The sequence below is a fragment of the Bubalus bubalis genome, chromosome 17 (genome assembly GCF_019923935.1).
Source record: "Bubalus bubalis isolate 160015118507 breed Murrah chromosome 17, NDDB_SH_1, whole genome shotgun sequence".
Taxonomy (NCBI): domain Eukaryota; kingdom Metazoa; phylum Chordata; class Mammalia; order Artiodactyla; family Bovidae; genus Bubalus; species Bubalus bubalis.
The window spans coordinates 50,721,446-50,729,188 of record NC_059173.1 but is presented as its reverse complement, the minus strand read 5'-3'; positions in this window follow the sequence as shown (position 1 = coordinate 50,729,188).

The window sequence follows — 7,743 nt, the reverse complement described above, 5'->3', positions numbered from 1 at the left end:
TAATTATTACAATTTTAGTTAAAGCTATTAAAGCTAAGGGAGTAACTAAGACCAATTTTGTCTGTTTTGAAGTTGTAAGTAGAATTAAACCATAGTTACTTGAGAAAAAATTTTAAATCATGATGAATCTGTACATTTGACTAATGTGATTTAAATTATTGGATCTGGTGGCTTATTTTGCTTGTTTATATTAATTATATATAGATAAATATGCCCATAGATAAATATGCCCATAATTATATTTCAAAACAGCATAATAACTTTTATGCAGTTAAACAGAACAATGGTGAAGAACAACTTTTTCGTTCATGTAAACTGATTCAAAATAGAAAAATTTCAAGATAATAAAAGTGTTAGTTTGTGATAGTTTATGAATTTTCTTTTAGCAAGAGAAATTGAGAGATTAAAAAGAAATTTCTAGAGATATATCCTTATTCTGTATACTTTTACATGTGCAATCTCTTTCATAAAATTTACAGGTGAATTTTCTTCCTAACTTGGCAATGTATTTACCTATTACCTAGTTTCTTAGAGCTGCCAGCCAAGAATTCATGAGTGTTACCTAAATCTACATATTATCCACAAAATACTCTCCTATACGATAATTAGGGTAACTTCAAATTGAATCAGAAATCTTCCTTATAATAGTTACAAAATAGTCATGACCATATATTTAATAAACAGAATGAAGTACTACTCTAATGGACTTTTTCCATCCCCAACAACTCCTGAGAATTTTACTCTCTCAGAAAAGGTAAGAAAAAAAGAACACTTTTTTAAATCTATTCATTGCCTCTATTATTATTATTATTTCATCCATTCTAATTTTTTCTTTTTTTTTAATTTTATTTTATTTTTAAACTTTACATAACTGTATTAGTTTTGCCAAATATCAAAATGAATCCGCCACAGGTATACATGTGTTCCCCATCCTGAACCCTCCTCCCTCCTCCCTCCCCATTCCATCCCTCTGGGCCGTCCCAGTGCACCAGCCCCAAGCATCCATTGGTTTTAACTGAGCATTTCATATGGTTCCATTTTTTCCTCTTACCTTTTCTACTTTTTAAAAAAATTTTTCATGATTGCTCTAACATCTACAATAAACATTTTGATTAATCCAAGTCTACTTTTCAAATAACATTGTACTACTTCACAAGTAGGTCAAGTGCTTTATAAGAATATTTCAAATTTATTCTTTCCACCCCTAACAAACTTGTCATTTATATCACTTATCACTGTCACTTATATCACTTATATCACTGATTATAAGTTATAATCACTACATATATAATTGCTATTATTATTTTTGATCAGTTTTATCTCATATTAATTATCAGAAAAATAAAATACTTCATTTACCTTTATTTATTACAGTCTAAAGCTTTTCCTTTCTTAATGCAGACCTGATTTTCAGACCTTTATCATTTTTCTTCTCTCTGTAGAACTTTAAAGATGTCTTGCAAAGCAGGTCTCCTGGTAACAAAGTCCCTCCATTTTTGTTCGACTAAAATACTCTTTACTTCTTCAGTTTTGAATGATAATGTTGCTGGATAAAGAGTCCTAAGTTGCTAAAGTTGTATTACTTTTTTTTTTTTAAAGAAGAAGTAAAGAGTATTTTAGTCGAACAAAAATGGAGGGAATTTGTTACCAGGAAACCTGCTTTGCAAGACATCTTTACAGTGTTTGAGGTTTAAAAATAAAATAAAATTTAAAAAAAGAAAAAAAAATTACTTAAATATTTCATCGTGTTCATTTGTTGCTTGCATGTTTTCTGAAGTCTGATGAAATTCTTATCATTTTCCTCTATAGGAAAGGTATTTTATCCTCTTAAGATTTTTACTTTGGGCCGGGGTTGCCTGGCTGTGCCTGAAGAGCAAGCCCTGGTTTGGACTTCCTGAGTGGGGCAGACCAGGAAGTGGGGTCAGCGCACCATCCACAAGGCCCCGGCGCCAAGGGAACCGGCTTCCATGGATGTGATCGCAAGTTCAGTGCAGGTCTAGTAAATGGTTCCAGAGCTGGATACCCGAGCTGGCCCGCTTCAAGCTCAAGTCCTTCAGAACTACTGCGCCTTTGAGGACACAGACGCTTCCGAGATGGTCAAGCAGCTCTTTCTGGGAAAGGCGGGGGCACCTGAGGTGAAAATGACTTCGAGACGGGATTTTTAACCCTGAGTACCTTGAAAAGTAATGCTTGGAGCGTGTCACGCAGGAAAGCAAGTTCTTCCAGCTGTACCTCAAGAGCTTCCCTCGCTAGGAGCCGACAGCAGCGGTCCGACGTGTACCTGCGGCTGACGACTTCCGATCTGTTAGTCAGGAAATTAGCCTTGAGCTACAGAGAGGTACCCTGAAGACTGAAAGTCCAATAACCGCCTCATCCCTTCAAGCTATTTAGTAACCATACCCCTAACAGGTGCCATCTGTACTCCAAAACAGTCAGGTGAGGAAAAATCCCGCACTGGCCCACTAGCAGGTTTTACCTTACTCTGGCAGATGCGCACACCTCACGCACAGCCCAGGCGCACATTCTGTGCACACCAGGCACACCTCATGCACTCATATAACCTGTGGCATCCATTTGGCTTATTAAATATTTATAAATATTCCATGAATGCATATATCTAATTATCACAGAAGGAATTATGGAAGGGACATGCGCAGAAGAGCCTCTTGTTAGAGAATCTGCTGCTGTCAAGTAAGACTGTCAATCAATGATCTACTGAATTACTCAAAAACTTTGCCTTAAAAACTCTACACCCCAGCCCTCTGGGGTCCTTGCCTTCCTTGGCCTGGCTCACTTCTCTCTTAAGCTATCCTCTCTGTTCTCTTCTTATCTTCAATTAATTCTCCTGCAGTGGGTAAGACCTCAGATTCTTCTTTGCCTCCTTAGCAAGAACCAAGGCCGACAGGAGGAGAGATCCCCAGACTCTTCTGCTGACAATGGACCTTCATCACCCAGTCTATTTCTGGGGTGGAGGGTGGACAGGCATTTCCCTAGTGGCACTTCTATTAAAGACTTTGGCTACCATAGCAAAAAAAAAAAAAAAAAATTCTCTTTGTCTTTGATTTTTTGCCTAGCTATGTTTAAATATATTCTTAGCTGCAGATATTATGGTAGCTATGCTTCTTAGTGCTGAGATTCCTAATTCTGTGGTTTGATGTCTGTTACATTCCTGTCTCTCTTCTTTTTCAGGTATTCTCATCTTCCATATTGTATCCTTTGTGTAATTTTCTCACAGTTCTTCAATATTAAATTATATATCTTTCATTTTTTGGCTCTTTGCATTTCAGTTTTGGAAGTGTCAAGTAATGTATCTTAAAGCTCACTGATTCTTTCTTCTGCCATGTTCATTGTTACTATTTACTCAACAGAGGCATTCTTTATTTCTATTGCAGTATTTTTTATTTCTATTTTCTTTTTATATTCCCATCCCTCTGCTTAGCCCACCCTTCTATTCTTGCATATTATCCACTTAATCCATTAGAGCTATTTTTAGAATACGATCAATAGTTATTTTAAATTCTCCATCTGGTAATTCCAAATTACTACGGTATCTGAGCCTGGGTTTGGATGCTTAGTTTGTCTTTTTAGACTTTGATTACTGCCTTTTATCATGACTTATAATTTTTTTGTTGAAAACCAGACACAGATTAGGTAAAAAAAAAAAAAAAATCAAAGTAGATAAGCCTTTACTGTGAGGTTGTATGTTTATCTGGCTAGAAATTAGGCTGCAGTTACTGTTTGCTGTACAAAAAAAGAGCTTCACGACCCAGATAATCACGATGGTGTGATCACTCACCTAGAGCCAGAAATCCAGGAATGTGAGGTCAAGTGGGCATTAGAAAGCATCACTACGAACAAAGCTAGTGGAGGAGATGGAATTCCAGTTGAGCTATTTCGAATCATGAAAGATGATGCTGTGAAAGTGCTGCACTCAATATGCCAGCAAATTTGGAAAACTCAGCAGTGGCCACAGGACTGGAAAAAGTCAGTTTTCATTCCAATCCAAAAGAAAAGCAATGCCAAAGAATGCTTAAAACAGCACAATTGCAGTCATTTCACACGCTAGTAAAGTAATGCTCCAAATTCTCCAAGCCAGGCTTCAGCAGTACGTGAATCGTGAACTTCTGATGTTCAAGCTGGTTTTAGAAAAGGCAGAGGAACCAGGGACCAAATTGCCAACATCCACTGGATCATGGAAAAAGCAAGAGAGTTCCAGAAAAACATCTATTTCTGCTTTATTGACTATGCCAAAGCCTTTGGCTGTGTGGATCACAATAAACTGTGGGAAATTCTTCAAGAGATGGGAATACCAGACCACCTGACCTGCCTCTTAAGAAGCCTGTATGCAGGTCAGGAAGCAATAGTTAGAACTGGACATGCAACAACAGACTGGTTCCAAATAGGAAAAGGAGTATGTCAAGGCTGTATATTGTCACCCTGCCTATTTAATTTCTATGCAGAGTACATCATGAGAAATGCTGGGCTGGAAGAAGCACAAGCTGGAATCAAGATTGTCTGGAGAAATATCAATAACCTCAGATATGCAGATGACACCACCCTTATGGCAGAAAGTGAAGAGGAACTAAAAAGCCTCCTGATGAAAGTGAAAGAGGAGAGTGAAAAAGTTGGCTTAAAGCTCAACATTCAGAAAACGAAGATCATGGCCTCTGGTCCCATCACTTCATGGGAAATAGATGGGGACACAGTGGAAACTGTGTCAGACCTTATTTTTGGGGGCTCCAAAATCACTGCAGATGGTGACTGCAGCCATGAAATTAAAAGAGGCTTACTCTTCGGAAGGAAAGTTATGACCAACCTAGATAGCATATTGAAAAGCAGAGACATTACTTTGCCAACAAAGGTCCGTCTAGTCAAGGCTCTGGTTTTTCCAATGGTCATGTATGGATGTGAGAGTTGGACTGTGAAGAAAGGTGAGTACCGAAGAATTTATGCTTTTGAATTGTGGTGTTGGAGAAGACTCTTGAAAGTCCCTTGGACTTCAAGGAGAACCAACCAGTCCATCTTAAAGGAGATCAGTCCTGGGTTTTCTTCGGAAGGAATGATGCTGAAGCTGAAACTCCAATACTTTGGCCACTTCATGCGAAGAGTTGACTCATTGGAAACGACCCTGACACTGGGAGGGATTGGGGGCAGGAGGAGAAGGTGATGACAGAGGATGAGATGGTTGGATGGCATCACCGGCTCGATGGACATGAGTTTGAGTAGACTCTGGGAATTGGTGATGGTCAGGGAGGCCTTGTGTGCTACGATTCATGGGGTCACAAAGAGTCGGGCACAACCGAGCAACTGAACTGAACTGTTTGCTATAGCTCTGGTCTCAAATCCTAAAATTTTCTCTAGTGTTCTCCATTTTCCTTAAATATGCTTTAAATAAAATTTGAAGCTAGAATTTCTTTTAGGTTTTGTTCCTTTTATTATACAGGAAACTTGTGGTAGTTAAATATGAGGGGCGAGCAGATAGGCTGGGTTCTCTCTAATCCTATGAATAAGGCTTAGTCTTTTTTTTATTTTTTAATTTAATTTATTCATTTGTTTTCATTTTGGCTGTGTTGGGGCTTCATTGCACCTTTACTCTAGATGTCATGAGCCAGGGCTATTCTTACTGCTCTGTGTGGGCTTCTCATTGCAGTGTCTTCTGTTGTTGTGGAGCACAGGCTTTAGGGCTCTCAGGCTTCCATAGTTGCAGCACATGGGCTCAGCAGTTGTGGCCCCCAGGCTGCAGAGCACAGGCTTCATAGTTGTGGCACATGGGCTTAGTTGCTCTGTTGCTTATGGGATCTTCTTGGATCAGGGATCCAACCTGTATCTTCCAACCGCATTGGCAGGTGGATTCTTTGTTACTGAGTCTCCAGGAAAGCTCAGACCTTAATCATTCAGTACATTTGAGTTGGATATTCCCATGTAAGTTCAGTTCAATCACTCTATCATGTCCGACTCTTTGTGACCTTATGAATTGCAGCACACAGGCCTCCCTGTATATCACCATCTCCCAGAGTTCACTCAAACTCACGTCCATCGAGTCAGTGATGCCATCCAGCCATCTCATCCTCTGCTATCACCTTCTCATCCTGCCCCCAATCCCTCCCAGCATCAGGGTCTTTTCCAACCAGTCAAACTCTTCGCATGAGGTGGCCAAAGTATTGGAGTTTCAGCTTCAGCATCAGTCCTTCCAATGAACACCCAGGACTGATCTCCTTTAGGATGGACTGGTTGGATCTCCTTGCAGTCCAAGGGACTCTCAAGAGTCTTCTCCAACACCACAGTTCAAAAGCATCAATTCTTTGGCATTTAGCTTTCTTTATAGTCTAACTCTCACATCTATACACGACCACTGGAAAAACCATAGCCTTGACTAGACGGACCTTTGTTGGCAAAGTAATGTCTCTGCTTTTGAATATGCTATCTAGTTTGGTCATAACTTTCCTTTCAGGGAGCAAGCGTCTTTTAATTTCATGGCTGCAATCTCCATCTGCAGTGATTTTCGAGCCCCCCAAAATAAGGTCTGACACTGTTTCCACTGTTTCCCCATCTATTTGCCATAGAGTGATGGGACCAGATGCCATGATCTTCGTTTTCTGAATGTTGAGCTTTAAGCCAACTTTTTCACTCTCCTCTTTCACTTTCATCAAGAGGCTCTTAAGTTCCTCTTCACTTTCTGCCATAAGGGTGGTGTCATCTGCATATCTGAGGTTATTGATATTTCTCCCGGCAATCTTGATTCCAGCTTGTGCTTCTTCCAGCCCAGCATTTCTCATGATGTACTCTGCATATAAGTTAAATAAGCAGGGTGCCAATATACAGCCTTGACATACTCCTTTCTGTATTTGAAACCAGTCTATTGTTCCATGTCCAGTTCTAAGTATTGCTTCCTGACCTGCATATAGGTTTCTCAAGAGGCAGGTCAGGTGGTCTGGTATTCCCATCTCTTGAAGAATTTTCCACAATTTATTGTGATCCACACAGCCAAAGGCTTTGGCCTAGTCAATAAAGCAGAAATAAATGTTTTTCTGGAACTCTCTTGTTTTTTCGATGATCCAGTGGATGTTGGCAATTTGATCTCTGATTCCTCTCCCTGTAAGTTAGCTTTTGTTAAAATCCCAGTTTGTTAGTTCCTTTGAGGAAAAGTGTTATGAAAGGGAACAGAGAGCTCTGGGTGTATTTTAAAATGGTTCCTTTTTCCCTGCTTCTGCTGGAAGTGTGAAGGGACTTTTTTCCAGTCTTCACAATGAGAACCAGATAGATATCCTGGAGGATGAACTGATGGAAGTCTGCAAGCTCCCCAGAGAATTGGTCCCCTTGGAAGTTTTAAACTCTAAAATTAGTCCAACCTGAACTCAGAGCAATTAATACCTTTTAAAGTCTTCCTTTAATACTGGCTTCCTTGAATACTTCATTCTGCATGATTTCAAATGTGGGCTTCCACTTCTGGCCTTCTGTTCCATTTAAGCTGTGATTTTCCTGTAACTACCTGTCTGTCTCTGGTTTGGGAAGCAGTGCATTTGCCCTGCGACCAAGTAATTTGATGGATCTAGGAGTTGTTATTTTTCAATTTGCTCAGCTTTTTTCTTGCTGTGAGGACTGGAGTGATGCCTTCCAAGCTCTTGACATGTCTGACTGGAAAGTGGAAATCTTTAACACTATTTTGATAATTCTTTGAGCAGAAACTGATCATAAATGTATGGAGATGGAAGTAAGGCAATACATTTGAGAAAGAAGAAAACT